This window comes from Panthera onca, chromosome C2, assembly GCF_046562875.1.
Source record: "Panthera onca isolate mPanOnc1 chromosome C2, mPanOnc1 haplotype 2, whole genome shotgun sequence".
NCBI classification, from domain to species: Eukaryota; Metazoa; Chordata; class Mammalia; order Carnivora; family Felidae; genus Panthera; species Panthera onca.
The window spans coordinates 137766162-137793803 of record NC_138347.1 but is presented as its reverse complement, the minus strand read 5'-3'; the positions used below and the strand labels follow the sequence as shown (position 1 = coordinate 137793803).

General features: G+C 37.7%; 1 long non-coding RNA gene across 1 annotated transcript in view; it reads right to left on the bottom strand.

Moving 5' to 3' along the window:
* Positions 1–15266: 15266 nt before the first annotated feature.
* The window catches only part of LOC132683037 (uncharacterized), a 62734-nt gene continuing 50358 nt past the window's right edge, over positions 15267–27642 (bottom strand). Inside the window, exon 6 of the long non-coding RNA XR_013557789.2 lies at positions 15267–15367. This is a non-coding gene — a long non-coding RNA (uncharacterized LOC132683037). The remainder of the gene's footprint in view (positions 15368–27642) is intronic.

Sequence of the window (27642 nt, the reverse complement as noted above, 5' to 3'; positions counted from 1 at the left end):
AGCTAAACAGAGTTCCATCCCAGCTCTTTACTCCTTCATCACCTGGATCATAAAGAGAGCAGCTGGCACAAGTTCAAGGGCTTATTATTTTTCTTGTGGGACACCATATGTCATGGGAATGACCTATATTTTTTGTCTATCCAATTCTGAGAGATTTTCATAAGATACCAAATAACTTCTTAAGCCTCTGTGATCAATCTCTTCTAGTTCACATGCATGTGAGTGAAGGGAGGTGTTACAAGGAGAGCAAAAGGAAACTTTCCAGGTGAACTGATCTGCACACTTTTGCCCTATATCCTGTGAGATTTCTGATTCTATCTTGTGTGTGTGTGAACTTCTGACATTTTATGATCTCTAACATCTGTCCAAAGAAGCCATGTTAATGCTTCATGCCAAACATCCTAAGTCTCCAATTTATATCCCTTCCTCTAGCATTATTTACAGAGGCAACTAGGAATAGGCTAAGGTATGGAGTTAAGTTCTTCTTAACAGATTTTCATTCCATTAGCTAAGAAGAAAAGGAAAAGAGAATGCAGATGTGGATTTCTGGCCATTCAAATCCATCTAGTCTGAAATGTATTTGGCAGATATTAGGGGAAAATGGTAGATTTAGTGCTTCTGGGGCAATCTCCACCATTTTAAAATTAATATCAGGAATTTGAGTGAGTATTCATATTACAATTCAATAGCACTATCTTTTCTTTTTTTTTTTTTTTTTTTTTTTTAAACGTTTTTATTTATTTTTGAGACAGAGAGAGACAGAGCATGAACGGGGAAGGGTCACAGAGAGAGGGAGACACAGAATCTGAAACAGGCTCCAGGCTCTGAGCTGTCAGCACAGAGCCCGACGCGGGGCTTGAACTCACGGAGTGTGAGATCATGACCTGAGCCGAAGTCGGACACTCAACCGACCAAGCCACCCAGGCGCCCCTAGCACTATCTTTTCTAATTAGATAGGGTTATGATATGGGATAGATAAAAGATTTGTAATCAGAAAATCATCCCTGCTTTCCCATAGTAATTAGAAAAATTAGACCAAAGTATGGGTGAAAGTAGGTGGAGATAATAATCTTTAACATTTACATAGAGCCTTAGTATCTACTATTCTCATCAATACATCAATGCTAATTCATTTGAGCCCAACAAAATCCTTCAAAGAGACAGACACTATACATTTTACGGATGAGGAAACCAAGGCTCAGTGGGATTAAATGATTGGTCCAAGCATCTCTGGCAAGTCAGTAATACTTCTATGATTTGAACTCAGAGCTTTGAACTCTAAGCCTATAAATGCTAGAATATAGGTCATGTTTCATTTTTATTCTGCTAAATTTAGATCATGCATTCTTATGAGGGGTGGTATCAACTTCAAGGGTGTGAAAACCGGTTCTTAAGGGACAAAAAAGCCCTGAGAGTTCTAATGTGTAAAGCTCAGATACACATTTGGTACATTAACAGAGATGGCGTGTACCTGGAATACGATATTTCATGAGAGGTCATTTATGTAAACAAACGTCTAAACAGGTTCCTTCGTGGAGATATCGGAAAAAGATATTGAGAAATAGTAATCTACATAAAGAACTCAAAAAATTTTAAACTAGGAGCACTTCGCTAGAACTCATCGGAGACTACGCTTTAAACACCACATAAAAGTTGTCAGTGCACCACCTCTCTTCCACCATGGTCATTTTTGTTACATCACTCTAGAAAAAAAGTGTCCACATTTTCTTATTCTTGTTCTGAAAGAGCATCTTGGTGACCCTAAGCTTGGTCACATTTGTTGTAGCAAAGTAGGATATGAAGGCTTTGGTAAAATCTTTTACTGTATGACTTTAAAATGAAACAGGATTGTGTACTGTGTGTCCCCCCATATTTCTCAGTCCCTTTCCGGTTTGGTGGGGCCAGACAACTAGTGCTGGCCTATGGGCTCAAAGCAAAAGTAACAAGTCTCATTTCTAGGGTGAAGCATTTGAGAGCCAGAGGCCTGTGTTCCAGAAGGTGCAGCTGTAAATTACCAGAGCCTCCAAAGGCCTGGGTCCACATGGAAAAATGTGGAGGAGTGGCTTCTGCCCATCTGCATGAGAAAAGTAGTCTGAGTGAGAAATCAACTCTGCTTGTGTTAAGTCACAGAAGTTTTAGGGTTAATCTGTTACAAGGTCATACTTTGGACTATCTTGAAAACTACAGAGGTGATTGTTGGTTCTCAAATGTGAAGTTGGTATTGGGGTTCCAAATTTATTAACCCCTGCAGCAACTTTATAGCCTCTGTAAAATATACTCTTGTATAAAGCCCAGGTGTTGTGGACCAGATATAAATGTTTCATAAACTTCCTAATGGAAAGCCCACAGGTCTTCTTCAAAAGCAACATGTTCTCTTTTTTATTTCTTAAAGACTTCATTCAAGTGCCCTCAATGGTGAATCTTAATAATAGAGTCAACTCTCAAGGCAGGGTTCACAGGATTAAAAAGGAAAACATCATAAAGCAAATATTACCAATGCTTTGGGAATTATTTTTTATTTTTATTAAAATATGCTTGCCTCCAGCATTCCTTTCAAGCCCAGCCAAGTTCCTTTTAAATCCTGGGCCTGCGGGCCAGTGCTTATTTGCATGCTAATTACCAGCTAAAGGCATTTTATGCTGATCTAAGTTCTTTAACCAATTAATGAACCAAGAAAAGATGATCTTTCCTTAGAGGAGAATTGCTTACTTTCATCATCATTACCACTGAATTGCACTCATTGTACCCATTGCCTCATACTTCAGGCTCTTTCCTGAATATATAAGTAGAAAATTAAGTAGCCGTGGTTGGATGCCACCGAGTATCTGATTGCATATATCTATACTTAGGAAACATGCCAGATACTGTAGATATGTAACTGACACTAAATGGGCAAAAGGAAAGTCTAAACCAGTCTTCCTGCGATGCCACGCTTCTTAAGGAAGCAGTTACAGTCTGCCGAAGCTCTTAGATCTTTAGATGAGTCCCTACATAGCCCCGTGATCAAAGGATTTTTATTGTTGTATTTAGAGACACTGCAGACAAATAAATGGAGAGTCTAGTGAGAGTAAAAACTAAGAAAGCAGTATCAAACAGTAAATGGATGTCAAATGAAGTATGAAAACTGAGATGCTATTCACGATACTTAGGAAGAAGACCTAAGTGTTTGGTTTCCATATTTTATAAGAGGGTTCCACATAATTGTGAGAGTTTTTTGAAAACTATAGCTGCTTACAACTGCTGTTTCAATGACTTAGAATATAGGTAAATACACATAAAGTCCTTAAAGCATGGCATTATCTAATTTCAATGACCAAAACAGTTTACCTATCCTGTTCTTTTCCCTGACAGTTGATCTTTATAATTAGAGACACAGTTCTAGTTCTCAGCCTAAAGGATTTTTTTAAAAATGCATCAGTACAAATACATAACAGAGGTCTATTATTTCTCCAAACTATCCATTTCTTGATCTTGACCCTCTGAATTCTCCTAGGCTTACCAGTGTTGACAATGAGCAATGACAATACTCTACCTTAGGCACTTCTCATTCCCAGGAATAGGAACAATTCTATTGTTCTCTAACAGAGATTCAAAATTAGTAGTATGTTGAGAAACACAGCTTTGCTTTTAGTTTTCTTGGAACTAATTGATATGGTGCTCTGGAACACTCTCTACTGCTGAGAGAAGGGAACTGAAATTTTTCTATCAGTTCAGTTCAGTAACTTAGACCAATTTAATAGCTTAGATTCTCTAAATAACTCAGTCTCTGGGCAGTTCAGTAGATACATCTTTCTTTCAGATTTAAGTCAACACTCCAACAAAACTCCTTTCTTCTATCACCAGTGCTACATAGGAACTGAGCGAGGCTGCTCTACCTCTGTCACTCAGAATAGTAATCAGCACAGAACAGGCACTCAATAAATATTTCTGAATGAGTAGATGAATAAATACACATGGTTCTCCTTCAAAAGCCCAAACTAGGGCAGGAGCACTTGGTATTCTCTTCACTAATTACAATCTACTGAAGATTTAAAGCAAGGATACTAGAACATAATCTGAAGCCTTCCTTCTGTTACCATTTTTATCCACATTCTCTTCATTATTAGCAACCAGAAGGGGTCTTCTTCCAACTTTCTCTTCCTGACTGGATCACCTTTACAGAAAACTTTTTGCTATTTCACCTACCAGGATAGCTCTTGATCAGCAAAAGAAGTGATCATGGAACTCAGTGAATTCCCTCTTCCCCCACTCCTTGTTTTCTAATCCAGTGTTAGGCTAAACAGGCTAATATCAGCCCATTCCACCTTCTAATTTAGGAGGCAGGCCTCTAGACTCAGTCACAAAGAAAGAAGGCTGAATAAAAAGAGGTGTGAGGCAGAATAAATGTATATAGTTCATAGTAGCAAAATATTCGCTAGTGTTTTACTAGGAATTATAGGAGCATTTACAATCACTAATGCAATAAAGGTCAGAGTCATTTTGAATGGAAGTTCACAAGTCATTGGTAACTAACCGAGGGAAAAAAAAGCATTTGATGTACATTTGGTCAGGGACTGCATATCCACTGGTCATTTCACCTCCCTCCTGAGTATATATGCCAAAGACTAATGACAATGATTGGTTCAATGAGAAAAGGCAGTGGTGTTCATGGTTATGGGAATAATGAAACTGGAATACTCAATAGAGTCCACTAGCCAGGACCTTCTCTTTGCTTGCTTTGTATGCTGTCCCTGCTATTCCAAGTGTTCTTTTTAGTTATTAGTATTAAATATCCCCCATGTTTTCATGGGGTTTGGATAAAGACATACCCAAAACACCTGCTGAAGAAGAATGGGAGATAAGAAATGGCATGCTAGCTATTTTGCTTTTAGTTTGCCTGCCTCTGCTACAAGTTGATTAAATAATCTATGCTCCAATATTAACTATGATAAAGAACGTGATTCAGATTAGTACTATGGATCCCACTATTGCCTGCACATGAGAATCTCCTAGGGAATTTCTAGAAAATATTGATTCTTGGACCCTATCCTCAGATATTCTGATTTAATTTTTCTGGGTTGGGGCCTGGGCACTGATTTCTTCCCCTCCCCACCCCCTCCACCCCCTCCACCCCCAAATCCACAGGTTCTTGTAATAGAAAGTTCTGAAGGCACGAATTGGAACCACTGGATTCAGGGCCACTCTGTCACTAACTGCCTGATCCTAGGCAAGCCATCGCACTCTGTGTAGCTCAGGTTCCTCATTTTAATTTATCTATTTATTTTTTAATGTTTTATTTATTTTTGAGACAGAGAGAGACAGAGCATGAGCATGGGAGGGGCAGAGAGAGAGGGAGACACAGAATCTGAAGCAGGCTCCAGCCTCTGATCTGTCAGTACAGAGCCCAATGCGGGGCTCGAACTCACGAACCGCAAGGTAATGACCTGAGCCAAAGTCGGACATTTAACCTACTGAGCCACCCGGGCGTCTCTCAGGTTCCTCATTTTAAAATGTAATGTAATAATGCTAACTTACAGAGTTATTTTGAAGAGTTATTTGATAGTGCATCAAAAAATGTTTGGAAACTCCGAAGTTTTATATAAATATTAACTATGCACCTGAAACTTAAATGATTACTCAGATTGCATTCAATTATTTGAATTACAAACACTTAAGAAACATAACAATAGTAATAGTAATCATAACAGTAATAATAAACTACTCTGTCAACCCCAGGAGAAGGCCTTTGAAAATCTTTTATGGACTATGATGGTGCAACAGCAGTGAGGGAGTTATTTGTTTTAGTAGTCTATGAGTTTCTCTTGGGAGACAATTCCTAATAAAACTGAATTTTATTTCAAATTTGTTTTTACCTAGGTTATTCTTATTTCTTATTCTTATTCTCGTATTTCTTCCCCATCATACATGTTTCCCGTATTCAGAATGGAGTTCTAAAGTACTACAGATCCTCTGAGAGGGGTTTGCAGGTGAATGCAAAATACATGTTGGTTATACCCATTGCTTGTTTATGAAGCTAAAGGACAGCAGGGAGCCATTTAAATGTGCTGTTGTTTGCAATGATAAAGTGTAGGAACATGAAGAGGGAGAGAAATTACCTTAAAGTAGGGGAGGGCCAGAGGATAGGATACATTTGCTGCATAGCCTTCCAATAAAAATATCCTAAGTAGACTGCTGGAACTATTCCTGGATGGAAGGAGACAACATGACTGGCAAAAAAAGGAAAAAGACAGAACTAGCCAAACAAATAAAGAGTGCCTTTGAATGTTACCCAGAGGTGACTTGATTCCTTCCTTAGTGAGGGCTTGGTAAACAGGCCGGAGATGTATAGTCTTTTAAATAGCAGCCCAGGAAACACCTGCATCGCATGGAATGATTTCTGGCTACTCTTTCTGAGTTGGCTTTGCCTTCAAATCAAGGAGCTCTAAATTGGCTCAAATTCTTACCTAAGGCCACAGAAATAAAACTGAACCATGGGTATATCCCCATGTACCACCACAGGCTGAGCCCAGAGGATTCCTGGGCAGGTATTTGCCAGATAACCAAAATGGAAGACTTCCAGTGGTGGAGAGAAAGATGCTGCACTTAACTCTCCATGAAGTTGAAAGACATTCTTAACATATCCATCCTTTCCAATGAATCTTTGGCCTGGGAGTTGTGTTCCACATAATCTCTGACTCAAATCAACAATCAAGAAAAAAATATCATTCTTGGTGACATCATGTTAAAAGCATCAATCATTACTACAATAATCTTCCGTGTTTGAAACTTGACATTCCAATGCTCAGGAAATGAACTCCTCTCCCCCTATCTTTTTATTTTACTTTTTGAGGGAATGTTAGGCTATTTCGGGGCCAGTAAAATATATTTACGTATGAACAACCATAGAAGAAAACGGGCATGTAATCTTTAAACTATGTATGCAATAAATAGCCTCCTTAAATGAATCATCCCAGGAAATAGAGTGTTATTTCTATCCCAGCCTTTGCTGATCTACACTTGCTTTAAGCTACATATTTCAACACTGCTGACATCTAGAAATGCAGTGCATAAGCTGTAGCTCCTACATCTGCCTCGTCTCACTTTCCCCCTGTGCCTCAATTCTAAGGCATGCCATACATTTCACTCCAAACGTTTCCCAGGTTCTTTTGATTATCTTATGGTCAGATGATGACCAAACTTGGTGTCAGAGAAGGCATTTCAGAAACCTCAATAAATAGGCTTTCAAAAGGAATACCAATGTTAGGAAATGATGAAGAAAAGACGTGACTTCCCGCCAAGCTCCAGAGAGTTGAAATCCTTTCTGAAAAGATGATGAAGAACAGGTCCTTCTGTCTCTCTCGGGGCTGCTCTAGTGCCAGCCAGATGCTTCCAGAGCCAGGCTGTTAGCACGTGCCTTGCCAGGGAATGTTAGAGAGAAACATGAGAAACAGCACATCAAGACCTTGCTCCAAAATGATGTCCTTTGGGGGGAAAAAATTAGCAAAATCCTCTTGATGCTCAAATAGCGTGGATTTTATGCACAGCCTAAATTAATAAAATGATGGCAATGAACACAGATTTCACTCTTTATTTATACCCAAGTGTTCCAGGATGTTTTTCAAAGCAATTGGACAAACAGAGCTCAGATGTCAGCCTTCCACTTATTTATTGACATGAGAATGGAGACAGTGTAGATAATTAAATCCACTTACAGGGTCAGACACAGGAAAGGCTAAAAATAAGTGACATCTCTTCTCAACAGTTTTTCTGTACCTGAGAAGGCTTAGGTTTTAGTTCTAGCTCTGTTAATACCTAAATAAATGGCCCTGGTCAAGTTGTCCTACTTCATAGGGGTTAGGCCAGCTTAATTGTATTTCTCCCCAATCTCTGTATAATATTCAATGATTTTTTTTTTTTTGCCTTTCCTTCAATTCCATCCTTCTAGTTCACCTTCTGCTAAAATATCTGGGGCAGATGCTCATCCCAACTCAGGCTTTTCCTTTTCTTGGCCAGTGGTTCTCAAAGTATAGTCTAGCAGCATCAGGTCACCTGGTAACTTGTAGAAACACAGATTCTCAGGCCTCACCCTAAAGCTGTGGATCAGAAACTCTGGGGATAGGCCCAGCACTTATCAAACTCTTGAAGGTGGCTCTGATACAAGCTAAAGTTGAGAACCACTGCTATAAACCATGCACCACAATCTCCATCATGGTCTGTTTAGTAAAGCTCTTGGAGTCAAGGTGTAAATACATGAGAAGAACTTACTTACAAAGTAACAGAGAGTCACAAGTAAAACTTGGAGCCAGGAGACTGGGAATGGAATATTGGCTTTGCCACGCTGTCTGACTTGGCCCGAGCCATCACTTTCCCTTTCCTCATCTATAAAATGGTAATAAGAAGACTGCCTCCTTCAAGGGGTTGTTGTAAGAATTATGTGATACTATTTGTTTCTGAAAAATAGTAAGCACTCAGCAAATGGGAGCTATTATTCTCGAGTTACTTAGGTATTTTTTTAGTATTACTTATTGTTTTACCAAAAAAAAATTAAATAGAGCAATGTGAGAATTTGGGATTCATTGAGTGTGATAACCAGACTCCTCAAAGATATCCATGCCCTGATAACCCCCAATCTGTGAGTATGTTACTTCGCTTGGCAGAAGGGATGTTGCAGATATGACTTAGGGTAGAGACCTTGAGATGAAGAAATTACTCTAGATTATTTTGGTGGGCCAATTTAACACATGAGTGGAGAGCCTCTCTCAGCTATGATCAGAGCAAGATATAACGATGGAAGGAAGGTCAGAGAGACGGTACCTGCTGATTTAAAGATGGAGGAAGGAGGTCAAGAGCCAAAGGATGCAGCTAGTATCTAGCAACTGGAAAAAAAAAAAGAAAATAGATTCTCCCCTACAAGTTCCAGTAAAGAATGCAGACCTGCTTAGACTTTGATTTTAGCTCAATGAGACCCATGTCAGACTTCCGAAAGAAAGAGGAACTAATGAGCCTTGAATTAATGACAGGAGAAGCAAAAGAGTTGGATAATCCATAAAATGGATAAGCAGCCACTGGATAATTAACTGCAATTTAACTGTAGTTAGAGCTTCTTATCTAAAACAAAGATATAGTATATTCCAGGATACTTAAATCTGTATAGCAATAAGCTCTTCCTCTAATTTCTGCTTGGAAGTCTTTGGGAAAGACACCTGGGGCACACTATAATGTCCATGTAATTTGTAGAATATAAAATACTACTTCTACTGATGATTAGCATCATCACGATGATCATATTTATCATAAAATAGCGTTTTAAGAGTTCTGATAACTAGGGAACTAAGAAAAATCAATGTAAAATTTATGTAGAGAAGCTCTTTCAACTGTTTTTTTTTAATAAAAATGAGAATGCACTGGCATACATATACAGGCTTTTGGTACGTATTAGTTCCCTGTGATGCTGTTAAGTCAAAAAAAAAAAAAAAAAAGAAAAATGTTTTGGAACTATCTTTATTTTTAATGTTTATTGATTTATTTAGAGAGAAAGAAAGAGAGGAGAGAGAGCACAAGTGGGGAATGGGCAGGAGAGAAGATTCCAAGCAGGCTCCACTCTGTCAGCACAGAGCCTGACACGGGGCTCTATCTCATAAACTGTGAGATCATGACCTGAGCCGAAATCAAGAGTCGGATGCTTAACTAACTGGGCCACCCAGGTGCCCCAGAAATATCTTTAGCTTACAGATTTCTGAGTACAATTCTCTACAAAACAAAACAAACAGCTACAACAGGGATTGATATACAACAAAAGTTTTAACAAATGATTAGTGTATACTCTAACATTAGGGTTTTATGTACTGAGTGTAGGCCTCTGCTGTGCAATTCAGGATGTGTGAAATTTAAACTTTTTAAAAAATTTGATTACATTTTCTTTCAGTGACAAACTCTAATTACTTAATGACTAACTTAGGCAAACAAATGAAAAATCACAACCGAAGTGGATTCTGTTCATCAGTTCTATTAATGCATATATTAGTAATCATTTTTCCCTTTCAGTAGTATCTAAACTTTTTGTAGGGTTGTTGTTTATGCTTTTTTGGATACTTATTTTGCGTGTCTTACTTTTGTATGTATGTTATATAGTGTTTAAACCATCTACCACAACCAGGTCATGGTGACAGATATAAACAACTTGATATTGCTTCTCATCTTTGTATTGTATGCAACTGCACTTACTGAACCCATTTGGAAATCATGTATTTCAAGCACACAATGTGTAACATCATGTGGTAGAAATAAATCGATCAATAAATACTGGCATTGCCCTCTCTTTGTTTCTAGGAAGTCACTATGATTACTCTGATTTACCATATTGAATTCCTTGAGCCATAATATCCAAATTCCCCATCTATTACTCTGGACTACTTTGAGTCCACACAGAATGTTACCGGGGCAAAAAGTAGAGATCTAAACATTCTAACCAAAACACTGATTATTTTATAACCATTTTTTTTTAATCTTAGAAGAAATATTCTTTTTCATTCTACTTACATCCGTCAAATAAATTGTTTTACTCTATTCTTTGGGTCTAAATCCAAATTTTGCACGCAGGATTTCATCGTGGGGAAAATAGATTTGTTGGGTCATATGTAGTTGATATAAGGATTCTGGGGTGGAGAATGTTTTACATGTGACATATTTAGTAACAAGTTAAACATTGTGTTTATTTAATTTTGAAGGCAGCCTGAAATTTTCAACAAACCTGTATCCTCTTAATCTTCTGGCTAATTATTCAACATGCAGTGGGTGGTTGTTGCTTCTAAAATAAAGCAGTTAAACATATACAGTCGTATGCTCCCAGACAGTTTGTAATGTATAGAAAGGAGTTTTCTAGATTTACATAGAAATAGAAAAAGCAAAAACAACTAGCTTGAAGCAGAAGTCCCAAAAGGGACTCCACACACTGGTTTCGGGTTTACTTATTCAGATCTGCTACTATTACTCTAAAATAGTTCAAAGAGTGATAAGAAATAAATAGTGTCTTTTAAGCATGTACATGCTGGAGTTGCACTAGCCAGCCATATTGAAACCTCCCACCTTGCTGAAAAGCTTTGGCTTCAAATACATGTGAATTATAGCCAGTTACCTAAATAACTGAATAAAATGGATAGTGTTGGTAACTCACAATCCAAGGAGGTTTTAAGAAAAAGATTCTTTCTGTACATATGTTATTACTTTCTCCTTTGTTATTCCTTACCTTACTCTATTTGTAGATCTTCTAATTTATAGACTATTTTAGCAATTTAATGAAGGGACTCTGGTTTCATGTTGCCTGGTGAATTGTGCCTGAATGAAAATATCTTCAGTTCATTAATCAAAGATGTCACATTGGGTTATTTTTTATTATTGTTCATTGCCAAGTCTGCATATGCAGAGTCATGATAAAAGGTCAAATACTATTCGTTGACAAGAATATAATGAATGGAATAGGATAAACCGTAGAGAAGCGCAAATCTTCTGGACTTCTTATAGAAGTGGAAAGTCTCTTGATATTCATGCACAGTCTGATCGCACTACATAGCTCACTGAAATGCCAAACTGCTGACTTCCAATGCATTCATATATTCAATGAGTATATATTGACTATCTACCATGGTACTTATGCATTCTGTTTCATAAGAGGATGCAACAGTAAACAAACAGGTAAATTCCCTAGGTCAGTAATTAAATAAATTAAATAAATAAATAAATAAATAAATAAAATATTATATATATTAATACTATATATATACACACACTAACTGGGGGTGAGGGACTTTAACCAAAATAGCTAACTAACACATACAGCCTGCTAGAGTGTTATAAATGATGTATAAATAATACATGATAATAATAAAGCAGGGTAAAATAAAAAGAAATATGAGGGATAAAGGCTAAAATTTAATATTTCTACTAGTATAAACATAAACATCAAAGCTCATTAACTCAGATGCAATATTCAGAGGAAAAAAAAAGATGCCTACCCTGGTGGAGTTAGCATTATATACTGTGCAGTATGTTATGAGATGAGGAATGTTCAAAGATAGAAACGGAAGGATAGGGGTTTTAGGAATGCCGGGGGTAAATATAGAGTTGGGTTGCAAATTAAATATGGTAGTCAGGGTAGACTTCACTGAAAAAGTGAAAGTAAGCAAAGAGTTGATGGAGGTGAGGAAGAAATTATGTAGACATTTAGAAAGAACATTTTAGACAGAGGAAATAGCCCATGTAAAGAACACATAAATGGATTGTGCCAGTTTGCTCAAAGAACATCAATGAGGTCAGAGTGTTTGGGATGGAGTAAGAATTGGGAAGAACAGTAGGAGCTGAAGTCTGAGAGACAATGGAGGCCAAGGTGTGCATGGCTCAGGGGACACTGTTGTGTTTGCTCTAAGGAAAAAGGAATGAATTGCCAAGTTTACTTAGAGAAATTACATAATCTGACACATTTCCTCTGGTTGCTCTGTTCAGGATAGAACGTAGAGCAGCACAGGCAGAAGGAAGCAGAGGATTCTGGGGCTGTTAAAGTAACCCACAGACAAAGAGATGGTGCTCAGAAGAAGATAGCAGTCATGGAGATGGGAAGTAATGGTTGTGTTCTGTGTCTGTCAATGCAGTAAGTCCAGAGATGACTAAGATTCGGGTAAAATGAAGAAAAGAAAGTCCAAAGGGCAAGTTCCATATGGTGTTTTATTTAGCCATTTGTTCTATTCATTATTTGCATTATCTGGACACTTGAGGAACTCCAACACATAATTCCATTGCCCTGGAATCCCCACCCAAAAGTAGTTAAACAGTTTATGTCCTAATTGAATGATAAATCATGATTTCTTATTTCAGTTACAGACTTTGCCCCCTTTCATCATTGTCTTAAGAGAAATGAAATTATAAAAAAAAAAAAATGCAAAGTTCCATTCCAAGGTGGTGATGTAGGAAGACCCTGAACTCACCTTCTCCACAGACACACCAAATCTGTACCTATTTATAAAGCAATTCCTTCTGAAGAAGAAATGTGGTTAACTGAACAGATTCTATACAATAAAAGATAGAAAGACAACATAGAGAATGGCAAGAGGGATAGAGACATAGTAATGAAGGCAATTCCCCACCAGACTCAAAGTGAAGAAGGGAGGGATAGTACTGAAGAACTATGAGCAGATTTGTCTGCCTTGGAGGGACAGAGAAAAGCTGTGGTTTCAAAGGACAACTAGAATATAAAGGAACCAACATTAGAACCCTGCTAAGTAGGGGACGGGGGAGCTGCTGGAACTATCTCCGAGTTGGAGGGCTTGGCAAGAGCCATAGTTTCTGTTATGTCTCTACCTTGCAGTTGGGAAGTGTTCAGGTGCCATAGCTAGCCTGCCACCTCAGTGAGTCCTGGGCCCCAGATGTCCTAGAGCACAGAAAAAAAAGCCTTAATTTAAAAGAGCAACTAGAATATAAAGTATCCAAATGTAGAATTTCACCAAATGTCAGGAGAACTGCTAAAACTCTCTCTGGGTCAGAGGAGCTGACAAAGCCATGGTTTACACCGCCCCCCCACCTTGATGGCATAGACAGGAACAGGTTCCAGCCTACCACCTCAGTGAACCTGGGGTCCCTTGATCATAGCAGCCCCAACCATCCCATCAAGGCAGCCTCAGTGTGGCACACACTGGGACAACCCTGGTTAGCACTCACTGCGGGTCCGGCCATCTCACCAAGGTAACAGGTGCAAATCACAGGGCAGTGTAAGCCCACACTGCTTTGGCTCTAGCCACACTTACAGGATGCCCTCTGCACAGAGCACCCTGGGAACTACTGTCTCATCCCTGCATTGGTTTTAGCCACACCCCAGGGTGCTTCCTGTGAAGGGTACCCCAGGACACTTTGGCTTGTACCCACTTCAGGTTTAACTGTCCTCCCAGGATGACTTCTATGTGGAGAGCCTGATGTCTTTCTCACTTGTACCAATTCAGCTTTAGCTATATAGCCAGGGTGCCCTCTGTGCAGAGACATCTAGGACTGCCCTGGCCTGAACCCACTTCATCTCTAGCCATCCTACCAGGATGTCCCCAACACAGCGTACCTTGGGACCCCCAATTTGTGACAGCCACAGCACCAGCCAGCCAGTTAGCCAAAGTTACCAGGTACATACAGACCACACAGGTGATGACCAAACACAACATCATCACTTCAAGTGTAGGTGAAATAGCTATTCCACCTAATTCACAATACAAATACAGAAAATCAAGCAAAGTGAAGAACAGAGGAATAGTTTCTAAAGGAAAGAACAAGACAAAACCCTAGAAAAAGAACTAAAGGAAACAAAAATAAGCAATCTACATGGTAAAGAGTTTAAAGTAAGGATCATAAAGATGCTCACCAGACTGGAGACAAGAGTGATGAATTCAGTAAGAACTTCAACAAAGAGAATATATTTTAAAAAATCAGAGATGAAGACTTGAGTAACTAAAGTGAAGAATATACTAGAGGCAATCAACAGTAGATTACAGTCTGCAGGGAGCGCCTGGGTGGCTCAGTTGGTTAAGTGTTCCACTTCAGTTCAGGTCATGATCTCGGGGTCTGTGAGTTCCAGCCCCATGTTGGGCTCTGCTCTGCTCTGGCAGCTCAGAGCCTGAGCCTGTTTTGGATTCATGTCTCCCTCTCTCTCTGTCCCTCCCTGCTCACTCTTTCTCTCTGTCTCTCTCTCTCTCTGTCTCTCAAAAATAAATAAACATTAAAAAATAAAATAAAAAAAAAGATTAGAGGCTGCAAAAGAATGGATCAGTGATCTGGGAGCCAGGCTAATGGAAAACATCCATGATAAATAGCAAAAGGAAAAACAATTTAAAAAAAATAGGGTAAGTTAAGGAATCTCTTGGACAACATCAAGTGAACAAACATTAGTATCATTAGGGTCCAAGAAGTGAAAGAGCAAGAGAAAAGAACAGAAAATTAATCTGAAGAAATAATAGTGTAAAACTTCCCTAACCTAGGGAAGGGAACACATATCCAGGTTCAGGTAAAACAGTAAGTCCCAAATAAGATGAACCCAAGGAAGCCCAACTAAAACACATAATAATTAAAATGTCAAAGATTAAAGATACAGAGAATTTTGAAAGCAGTAAGAGAAAAGCAACTAGTTATACAAAAAGAAAAGCCCATCAGGCTATCAGCTAATTTTTCAGCAAAAACTTTGTAGGCCAGGGGAACCTTGGTGGCTCAGTCAGTTAAGCGTCTGAGTTTGACTCAGGTCATGATCTTACCATCCATGGGTTAGAGCCCTGTGTTGGGCTCTGTGCTGACAGCTCAGAGCCTGGAGCCTGTTTCAGATTCTGTGTCTCCCTCTATCCCTCTGCCCCTCCCCAACTCTTTTTATCTGAAAAATAAATAATAAACATAAAAAAATTAAAAACTTTGCACGTCAGAGGGAGTGGCATGATATATTCAAACAGCAGAAGGAAAAAAATTACAACCAAGAATACTTTACCTGACCAGATTATGGCTGAGAAATTGAAAGAGAGCTAAAGAGTTTCCCAGACTAATGTTAAAGGAGTTTGTCACCACTAAACTTATAAGAAATCTTAAAGAGATGTTTAAAAAATAGTGTTTATTTACTTTTGAGAGGCAGAGACACAAAGTGTGAGCAGGGGAGGGGCAGAGAGACAGGGAGGCACAGAATCTGAAGCAGGCTCCAGGCTCTGAGCTGTCAGCACAGAGCCCGACATGGGGCTCGAACTCATGAGCCGTGAGATCATGGCCTGAGCCAAAGTCAGACACCTAACTGACTGAGCCACCCAGGTGCCCCTTAAAGGAACTTTTGAAAATAGAAAATTAAAAGCTATAATTAAAAGAAAATTATAAAAGAAAAAAAGAAAAAAATCATGACTAAAAGCAGACAGATAATAAAGACAGTAGAGCAATCATTTATAAAGGTAGTATGAAGGTTAAAAGACAAAAGTAGTAAAATCAGTTATATCTAAAAAGTAGTTAAGGGGAATTCACAAAATAAAAATATGTAAAATATGACAACATATACATAAAACCTTTAGGGGGGTAAGTAAAAATGAAGTTCTTTTAGAATGTGTTCAAACTTAAGTGACCATCAACTGATGGTATATATGAGCTCAAATGGTATATATGAGCCTTATAGTTTCACATGGTAACCACAAAACAAAAAACTATAATAGATACCCAAAGAATAAAGAGAATGGAAGCCAAGCACAACACTAAAGTCATCCATCACAAGGAAAGAGAGCTAGAGAAGAAAGGAACCAAGAACTACAAAAACAATGAGAAAACAATGAACAAAATGGCAATAAGTACATACTTATAAATAAACTTTAAACATTAATGGTCCAAATGTTCCAACTAAAGGCACAGGATGACAGAATGGATGAGATGAAACAAAGCAAAACAAACAAAAGAAAACAAAACAAGACCCATCTATATGCTGCCTATATGAGACTCAGTTTAGACCTAAGGGCACGTACAGATTGAAAGTGAAGGGATGGAAAAAGATACTCCAGACAAATGGAAGAAGAAGAAAAAGCCAGGTAGCAATGCTTATATCAGACAAAATAGACTTTAAAACAAAGACTGTAACAAGAGACAAAGAAGAGTATTACATCTTGATAAAGGCATCAATCCAAAGACAATCTCAACATTGTAATCTCTGCACTCAACAGAGGAGAGCCTAAATACATAAGGGAAATATTAACAGACATAAAGATAGAAACTGACAGTAATATAATAATACTAGGGAATTTTAACACCACATTTACATTAATGAATAGATCCTTCAAACAGAAAATCAATAAGAAAACAATGTCTCTAAATGACACGTTAGACCAGATGGACATAACACATACACAGAATGTTCCATCCAAAACAAAAGAATGCACATTTTTTCAAGTGTATATAAAACATTCCCTAGGATAGATGAGATGTTAGGCCACAGAACAAGTTTCAATAAATTTAAGAAGATTGAAACTGGGGCCCCTGGGTGGTTCAGTCAGTTGAGTGTCTGACTTTGGCTCAGGTGATGATCTGGCGATTTGTGAGTTAGAGCCCCACATAGGGCTCTGTGCTGACAGATCAGAGCCTGGAGCCTGCTTCAGATTCTGTGTCTCCCCCTCTCTCTGTCCCTCCCCTGCTCATGCCCTGGCTCTGACTCTCTCTCTCTCTCTCTTTCAAAAACAAAAAAAAAATAATAATTAAAAAAGATGATTGAAACAAATATCATGCATCTTTTCCAACTATACTGGTATTCAGCTAGAATTAATTACAAGAAAAAGACAGGAGAAAACTCCAGATACATATGGAGTCTAAACAATATGCTACTAAAAAACCAAAGAGTCAATGAAGAAAACAAAGATGAAATTTAAAAAAAAATGCATGGAGAAAAGTAAAACTGAAAAAAACAACAGTCCAAAATTTGGGGGATGCAGCAAAAGCAGTTCAAAGATGGAAATTTATAGCAATATAGGCCTACTTCAAGAAACAAGAAAAATCTCACATAAACAATCTTAACCTTACCTAAAAGAAATAGAAAGAGAAAAAACAAAGCCCAAGGTTAGTAGAAGGTAAGAATTAATAAGCTAAAGTAGAAATAAGTAAAATAGAGACTTTATTTTTTTTTATTTATTTTTATTTTCATTTTTTTAAATAGAGACTTTAAAAAACAATAGATTGGGACGCCTGGGTGGCTCAGTTGGTTTAGCATCCAACTTTGGTTCATGTCATGATCTCATGGTTTCTGAGTTTGAGTCCCACCTTGGTCTCTGTGCTGACAGCTCAGAGCCTGGATCCTGCTTCAGATTCTGTGTCTCCCTCTCTGCCTCTTCCCCACTTGTGCTCTGTCTCTGTCTCTGTCTCTCTCTCTGTCTCTCTCTCTCTCTCAATAAACATTAAAATTTTTTTAAAAAAAAGAAAAAAGAAAAAAATAAATAAAAAACAATAGATCAAATAACCCAAAAGCTGGTTCTTCAAAAATATAAGCAAATGTGATAAACCTTTAGCCAGACTCACCAGTAAAAAAGAGGAAGAATCCAAACAAAATGAGAAATGAAAGAGAAGTAATATATGACAACACAGAAATACAAAGGATTATAATAGAATACTACAAAAAATTATGTGCCAACAAATTTATCAACCTAGAAGAAAAGGATAAATCCCTAGTAATAAATAATCTTCCAAAACTGAATTAGGAAGAATTAAAAAATATGAACAAACTTATTACTAGTAATGAAATTGAATTGGTAATCAAATAAGCTATAAACAAATAACATTTTAGGACCAGATGGATTCACAAATGAATTCTACCCAATATTTAAACAAGAGTTAATACCTATTCTCAAAGTATTCCAAAAAAGACAGAAGGAAGAAAAGTTTCCAATTATATTTTACAAGGCCAGCATTACCCTGATACAAAAATCAGACAAAGACACTAACAAAAAAAAAAAAAAAAAAAAAAAAAAAAAAAGCTACTGGGACTACATCAAACCAAAAATCTCTTGCATAACAAAGGAAACTATAAACAAAATTAAAAGGCAATCTGTTGAATGGGAGAAGATATTTGCAAATGATATATCTGACAAGTGGTCAACATTCAAAATATACAAAGAACGTATCCAATTTAACACCAAATAAATCTGATTTAAAATTGGGAAAATGGCCTGAATATATTTTTCCAAAGAAGACCTACAGACAGCCGCAGACACACTCAAGGATGCTTAACATCACTAATCATCAGGGAAATGCCAATCAAAACAGCAATGACATATCACCTTACATCTATCAGAATGATTAGTATCAAAAAGACAAGAAATAACAAGTGCTGGCAAGGATAAGGAGAAAAAAAGAACCCGTATACACTGTTGGTGGAAACGTAATATAAACTGATGTTGCCAGTGTGGAACACAGTATAGAGGTTTCTAAAAAAAATTATAAATAGAAATACCATATGATCCAGTAATTCCACGACTGGGTATGTACCCCAAAAAACAAAAACACTAATTTGAAAAGATATATGCAACCTCATATTTATTATTAAGGCATTATTCGCAATAGCCAAGATATGGAAGCAACCAAGGTGTTCATAAACAGAGAATGGATAAAGAATTGGTGTGTATGTATGTACATATATATAAAACGGAATACTGCTCATCCATGTAAAAGAATGAGATCTTGCCATCTGCAACAACATGGATGGACCTAGAGGGTATTATACTAAGTGAAGTAAGTCAAACAGAGAAAGACAGATACCCTGTTATTTCATTTATATATGGAATCTAAAAAATAAAACAAATGAATAAACAAAGAGCAGAAACAGACCCATCATACAGAAAACAAACTGGTGGTTACTAGAGAGGAAAGTGTTAGAATGATGGGCAAAATGGGTTAGGGGAGTGGGAGGTACAATCTTCCAGTTATGGAATGAATAAGTCATGGGAATGGAAAGTACTCCATAAGGAATACAGTCAATGATATTGTAATAGTGTTGTATGGTAACAGATGGTTGCTACATTGTGGTTAAGCATAGCATAACATATAAACTTGTCAAATCACTATATTATACACCTGAAACTAATATAACATTGTGTCAACTATATTTCAATTGGAGAAAAAAAGCAAGTGCAAAAAATATTCAAGAGCATACCCTTTTCTTCTTGATTAATGTGATCTATTATTATATCACTACTACAGAACTATTGCAAAATGTTGCAGTTTGTTCTTGATTTTCCACACAATTACAGACAAATTTTAGTTCACAAAAAGGAATAAAGACCTGATGAATAAATAAACCAACCTTGAATATGCAATTGTATATTACTATTAAAAAGTCCATTCTAATCTACAGATTAATCTAGCAGCATAAATATATGAAGATTTTAGGCATACCAAGGAAATAGGGTGTCTGTAATCACTACATGAAATCTTTTTGAATAAAGAAAACATTTGCTATTTATTCTGTAAGCTGCACAGTCCAATAGGAGAGCCACTAGGCAATGGCTAGTGAGCAGTTGAAATGTGGCTAGTCTGAAGTGAATGCATTGCAAATGTAAAATATATACCACATTTCAAAGACTTAGTACAGGAAAAAAATGTAAAATATCTAATATTCTATGTTAAAACAATAAATCATTAAATGTATTAGGCTAAATAAAATGTATTATTAATATTTAATCTATTTTCGTTTTTTTTAATATAGCTACTGGAAAATTTAAAATTACACACATTGGTTATATTTATGGGTCACATTATATTTCTACTGGACATTTCTTCTCTAAGGTAATAAAATAAGGATAATATTTTAAATATTTTCTTTTATCCTATGTCCCTTTTAAAAGCTTGCTTAAGGGGCGCCTGGGTGGCTCAGTTGGTTGAGAGTCGAATGCAATGAGAAAATGTAGGATATATTTTTAAGGATGTATATTCCTAACTCCCCTTTTTAAAGCAGGTGATTCCTAACAATAATGAAACAAATTTCCACATGTCAGAGATAATGTGTTCATATGAGCACTTAATAACTATAGCCTTCAGCTTCAGACTTAGAAAAAAATTAATTTTGTTGTAGTTTAACTTATTGGTCACTGACATTAAAAAAAAAAAAAAAACTTCCCTCCAAAATATTGTTCACTCCTAGTTTCTGTACCTGGGCAGAGACCACACTGTCAAAATATTTACTGCCATGCTGAATCCAAAAGAAAATTCTCAATTGTCCAAATCATTAATTCCCAAATTCTAAATAAACCTTAAATCAGTATTGTATACCATTGTGTAGCTTACCTATATTATTGTAATTTTTTATTTGTTGTATGATATTTACTACCTGAATTAAATATTCTTTTTAGAAAACATTGTTTATTTATTTATTTTTGAGAGACAGACAGAGAGAGAGAGAGAGAGAGAGAGAGACATAGAATCTGAAGCAGGCTCCAGCCTCTGAGCTGTCAATGCAGAGACAGACACAGGGCTCAAACTCACTAAATATGAGATTGTGACCTGAGCCAAAGTCGGACACTTAACCCACTGAGCCACCCAGGCACCCCTTAAACATTCTTTATGTAGTTCTTACCTTTGGATAAGCATTGCAAACCCCTATAATCCAAGACTAAAGATGCAATTAAAAATACTTATTATACCCCTATAATCTAAGACTAAAAATGCAATTAAAAATATTTATTATACTTTCCATTGTTCTATAGGTAGATTTCTATTTTACACTTTATGTACATGATTCATCTTGGTTAATTTAACTGTGTACAAAGTGTGAGATTTAGATCTTGCATCAGTGGATTAAGCCCCACTTGGTCATAGTGTATAATTATTTTAATATATTTCTGAATTCTATATCCTAACTTTTGAAAAGGATTTTGCCTCTTTGTTTTTGCTTGTTTGTTTTTTAATAGGCTCCAAGTCCAGTGTGGAGACTAACAAGGGGTTTGAACCCATGTCCCTAAGATGAAGACTCAGAGCTTAATTGACTGAGCCACCCAGGCACCCCTGACTCTTTGTTTTTGAGGTGTTTTAGTTTTCCATTTTGTGTTGTCTTTGTCTGGTTTTGGAATAATGGTAATACTAATTTAATACTATGCATAGAGAAATGTTCCCTCCATTTCTATTTTCCAAAAAAATTTTGTTTAGAGTTGATACTAATTCTTTTTTAAATATATAGTTTATTTACTTATTTCAAGAGAGAGAGAGAGAACAAGTGGGGAAAGGGGAAAGAAAGAAAGAGAGAGAAAGAAAATCCCAAGCAGGCTCCATGCTGTCAGTATGGAGCCTGACATGGGACTCATGGAGCCTGCTTGGGACTTGATCCCACAAATTGTGAGTCATGACCTGAGCCAAGATCAAGAGTTGTACACTTAACTGACTGAGCCACCCAGGCGCCCCTAGAATTGATGCTAATTCTTTAAAAGGTTGGTAGAATTCTCCAGTGAGACCATCTGGGCTTGGAGATTTTTCTTTTGGAGTTTTTAAATGATGAATTCAATTTCGTTAATAGTTATAGGCCTATTCAGGTTATCTATTTCATACTGGGTGTGTTTGCTAGGGGTATTTTTCAAGGAAGTGATCCACTTTGTCTCAGTTATTAACTCCGCCAATGTAGAGTTGTCTGTAGTATTCCATCATCATCACCATCATCAACATCATCATCATTTGATGTCCATAGTGTCTCCAGTTATATCTTATTTTTAGTATTGATAATGCATTTCTTTTTTTTTTTTGGTCATTATTACTAGAAGTTTGGAATTTTATTTCTGTTTTGAAAGAACCAACTAGTTGTATCATTTTCTCTAGTGTTTTGCTAGGAAAAAAATCCACTTATTTCTACTTTATTATTTCCTTATTTCTGCTTGTTTTGAGTTCATTTTGATTTTTTTTTTTTTGCTAGGTTTTTGAAGTGGGAGCTTAGATTTTGGGTTTGAGACTTTCCCCTTATATAATGTATATATTTAGTACTATAAATTTTCCTCTTAGCACTGCTTTGCTACATCCCACAGATTTTGATAGGTTTTGTTTTCATTTGTATCAAGTTCAATGTAACTTAACATTTTTTTTCTTGGGTCTTGCTCTTTGGCCATGTGTCATTTGGAAGTTTCTTGGGCATCTGGGTGGCTAAGTGGGTTAAGCATCCAACTCTTGATTCTGGCTCAAGTCATGATCTCAAGGTCTGTGGGATCGAGCCCCACATCCCTGCTTGGGATTCTCTCTCTACCTCTCTCTCAATAAATATTTTTTAAAAGAAGTGTGTTTCTTAGTTTCCTAGTGTTGAGAAATTCTGTTATATTTCTGTTATTGTTTCTATCTTAATTCTATTTTTCTCTAAAAACATATTGTAAATTATTTCAATTAAAAAATTTTAAGGATTGTTTTATGGACAAGGATATGGTCTTAGTATACATTTTCCATGGGAACTTTAAAAGAATGCATATTCTGCTCTTTTTAGGTAGAGTTTTCTTTAACTGTCCATTCGATTCTGTTGATCGATGATATTGTTGAATCATATATACTTTCTGATTTTTTTTCTCTTGTTGTTCTATCGATTGTTTAGATAGGGCACTGAAGTCTCTATAATTGTTAATTATTCTCCTTTTAACTCTCAGTTCTTATTTCACATACTTGGTAGCTCTTTTGTACATGTACAGTCTTGGTAGATTAACCCTTTGCCATGGATAATTCATTCTCTGTCTCTGGTACTGTTCTTTGCTCTGAAATCCACCTTATCTAATATTACTATAGTTACTGCTGCTTTCTATTAATTTTTGCATTACATACCTTTCTTTATCCTTTTACATTTTACCTGCCTACATCAATGTAAGTTTCTTGTACCACATTTTTAACCCACTCTACCACTGTTATAATTTGTATATTTAGATCTTTTATATTTAATGTAAGTATTCACACGTTAGGTCTTCATTCTATCAATGTGTTTTTTGTTTTCTGTTTGTTCTTTTGTTTTTCCATTTTCCTGTTTTCTACAGATTATTTGTAATCGTGTTTAGAATAAAATTTTCTTAATTTTTTAAAATGTTTATTTTTGAGAGAGAGAGAGACAGAGACAAAGACAGATTGCAAGCAGGGGAGGTGCAGAGAGAGAGGGAGACACAGAATCTGAAGCAGGCTTCAGGTTCCAAGCTGCCAACACAGAGGCTGTCGTGGGGCTCAAACCCATGAATTGTGAGATCATGACCTGAGAGCTGAAGTTGGATGCTTAACCGAACTAACCAGGAGGCCCTTGAATAACATTTTGATTTGTCTATGTACTTTTTGTTGTTGTTGTTGTTGTTGTTGTTGTTGTTGTTTTTTAAACATAATTTATTGTCAAATTAGTTTCCATACAACACCCAGTGCTCATCCCAACAGGTGCCCTCCTCAATACCCATCACCCACCCTCCCCTCCTTCCCACCCCCCATCAACCCTCAGTTATTATCAGGATTTAAGAGTCTCTATGGTTGGCCTCCTTCCCTCTCTGTAACTCCCCCCCCCCCCCCCTTATCCTCTCCCATGGTCTTCTGTTGATTTCTCAGGATCCACATATAAGTGAAAACATATGGTATCTGTCTTTCTCTGTCTGACTTATTTCACCTAGCATAACACTCTCCAGTTCCATCCATGTTGCTACAAATGTCCAGATTTCATTCTTTCTCGTCACGTAGTATTCCATTGTGTATATAAACCACAATTTCTTTATCCATTCATCAGTTGATGGACATTTAGGCTCTTTCCATAATTTGGCTATTGTTGAGAGTGCTGCTATAAACATTGGGGTACAAGTGCCCCTATGCAGCAGCACTCCTGTATCCCTTGAGTATATTCCTAGCAGTGCTATTGCTGGGTCATAGGGTAGATCTATTTTTAATTTTTTGAGGAACCTCCACACTGTTTTCCAGAGTGGCTGCACCAGTTTGCATTCCCACCAACAATGCAAGAGAGTTCCGGTTTCTCCACATCCTCTCCAGCATCTATAGTCCCCTGAGTTGTTCATTTTAGCCACTCTTACTGGCATGAGGTGATATCTGAGTATGGTTTTGATTTGTATTTCCCTGATGAGGAGTGACATTGAGCATCTTTTCATGTGCCTGTTGGCCATCTGAATGTCTTCTTTAGAGAAGTGTCTATTCATGTTTTCTTCCCATTTCTTCACTGGATTATTTATTTTTCGGGTGTAGAGTTTGGTGAGTTCTTTATAGATTTTGGACATGAGCCCTTTGTCCGATATGTCATTTGCAAATATCTTTTCCCATTCCGTTGGTTGACTTTTAGTTTTGTTGATTGTGTCCTTTGCAGTGCAGAAGCTTTTTATCTTCATGAGGTCCCAATACTTCATTTTGCTTTTAATTCCCTTGCCTTTGGAGATGTGTCCAAGTAAGAAATTGCTGCCACTGAGGTCAGAGGGGTTTTTTCCTGCTTTCTCCTCTAGGGTTTTGATGGTTTCCTGTCTCACATTCAGGTCCTTTATCCATTTTGAGTTTATCTTTGTGAATGCTGTAAGAAAGTGATCTAATTTCATTCTTCTGCATGTTGCTGTCCAGTTCTCCCAGCACCATTTGTTAAAGAGACTTTTTTCCATTGGATATTCTTTCCAGCTTTGTCAATAATTAGTTGGCCATACATTTGAGGGTCCACTTCTGGAGTCTCTATTCTATTCCATTGGTCTATGTGTCTGTTTTTGTGCCAATACCATGCTGTCTTGATGATTACAGTTTTGTAGTAGAGGCTAAAGTCTGGGATTGTGATGCCTCCTGCTTTGGTCTTCTTCTTCAATATTACTTTGGCTATTTAGGGTCTTTTGTGGTTCCATACAAATTTTAGGATTGCTTGTTCTAGCCTCGAGAAGAATGCTGGTGCAAATTTGATTGGGATTGCATTGAATGTGTAGATAGCTTTGGGTAGTATTGACATTTTAACAATGTTCTTCCAATCCATGGGCATGGAATGTTTTTCCATTTCTTTATATCTTCTTCAATTTCCTTCATAAGCTTTCTGTAGTTTTCAGCATACAGATCTTGTACATCTTTGGTTAGGTTTATTCCTAGGTATTTTATGATTCTTGGTGCAATTATGAATGGGATCAGTTTGTTTATTTGTCTTTCTGTTGCTTCATTATCAGTGTATAAGAATGCAACTGATTTCTGTACGTTGATTTTGTATCCTGCGACTTTGCTGAATTCATGTATCAGTCTAGCAGACTTTTGGTGGAATCTGTTGAGTTTTCCATGTATAGTATCATGTCATCTGCAAAAAGTGAAAGCTGGACTTCATCTTTGCCAATTTTGATGCCTTTGATTTCCTTTTGTTGTCTGATTGCTGATGCCAGCACTTCCAACACTATGTTAAACAACAGCAGTGAGAGTGGACATCCCTGTTTTGATCGTGATCTCAGGGGGAAAGCTCAGTTTTTGAGCTTGATGGTCAAGCATTTTTGAGGATGATATCAGCTGTGGGCTTTACATAAATGGCTTTTATGATGTTTAAGTATGTTCCTTCTATCCCAACTTTCTTGAGGGTTTTTATGAAGAAAAGATGTTGAATTTTGTCAAATGCTTTTTCTGCATTGATTGACAGGATCATATGGTTCTTTCCTTTTATTTTACTAATGTGATGTATCACATTGATTGATTTGTGAATATTGAACCAGCCCTGCAGCCCAGGAATGAATCCCACTTGATTATGGTGTATGATTCTTTTTATATGCTGTTGAATTCGATTTGCTAGTACCTTGTTGAGAATTTTTGCATCCATATTCATCAGGGATATTGGCCTGTAGTTCTTTTCTTTTTTTGCTGGGTCTCTGTCTGGTTTGGGAGTCAAAGTAATGCTGGTTACATAGAATGAGTCTGGAAGTTTTCCTTCCCTTTCTATTTTTTGGAACAGCTTGAGAAGGATAGGTATATTATCTCTGCTTTAAATTCTGGGGAGTCTGGTAGAATTCCCCAGGGAAGCTATCTGGTCCTGGACTCTTATTTGTTGGGAGATTTTTGATAACTGATTCAATTTCTTTGCTGGTTATGGGTCTGTTCAACTTTTCTATTTCTTCCTGTTTGAGTTTTGGAAGTGTGTGGGTGCTTAGGAATTTGTCCATTTCTTCCAGGTTGTCCAGTTTGTTGGCTCCTCCTGTTTCTTAGTCCCTTGATCTCTGTAGCAATAGATTCCCTCCTGTCCTCTATACTTTTTTTCAAGCCCAGTAATTAATTTTATGACTATTATTCTATATTTTTATTCCATTATGTTGCTTAAATCATTTTTAATGAATTCGTTACCTGTCGCTACTTCCTGGAGTTTCTTTTGAGGAGAATTCTTCCGTTTCGTCATTTTGGATAGTCCCTGGGGTGGCTCCCAACTGCAGGGCACTTCCCCTGTACTATCCGAGTAACTTGTGTTGGTGGGCGGGGCCACAGCCAGACCCGATGTCTGCCCCCAGCCCACTGCTGGGGCCACAGTCAGACTGGTTTGTACCTTATCTTCCCCTCTCTCAGGGGCAGGACTCACTGTAGTGGTATGGCCCCTGTCTGGACTATTTGCACACTGCCATGCTTGTGGTGCTGCTTGGATGGGATCTGGTGTATTAGCCGGGGTGGATCCCCAAGGTGCACAGAGGTGGGAGGGGCAGGCTCAGCTGGTTTTGCCATCAGTGGTCTCCTGCGGGAGGGGCCCTGCAGCACCGGGAGGGAGGCCCACCAGTCGGAGGGATGGATCTACAGGAGCACAGCGTTGGGCATTTGCCCGGTGCAAGCAAGTTCCCTGATGGGAACTGGTTCCCTTTGGGATTTCAGCTGGGGGACGGTGAGGGAGATGGCGCTGGTGAGTGCCTTTGTTCCCCGCCGAGCTGACTTCTGTCTTCCAGGGCTGAACAACTCTCCCTCCCTGTGTCCTCTCGCCCTCCCAGCTCTCTGAGAGCAGAGCTGTTCACTTTTAACACTCCAGGTGTTAAGTCCCTTTGGCTGTCAGAACTCACCGCGACTGGCCCCTCTGCTTTTGCAAGCCAGACTCAGGGGCTCTGCCTTGCTGGGTGGGCTGGCTGCCCCTCCACTGCCCTGGCTCCCTCCCGCCAGTCCATGTAGCGCACACCCCCTCTCCGCCCTTCCTACCCTCTTCCATGGACCTCTCCTCTAGGCTTGGCTCTGGACAGTCTGTTCTGCTAG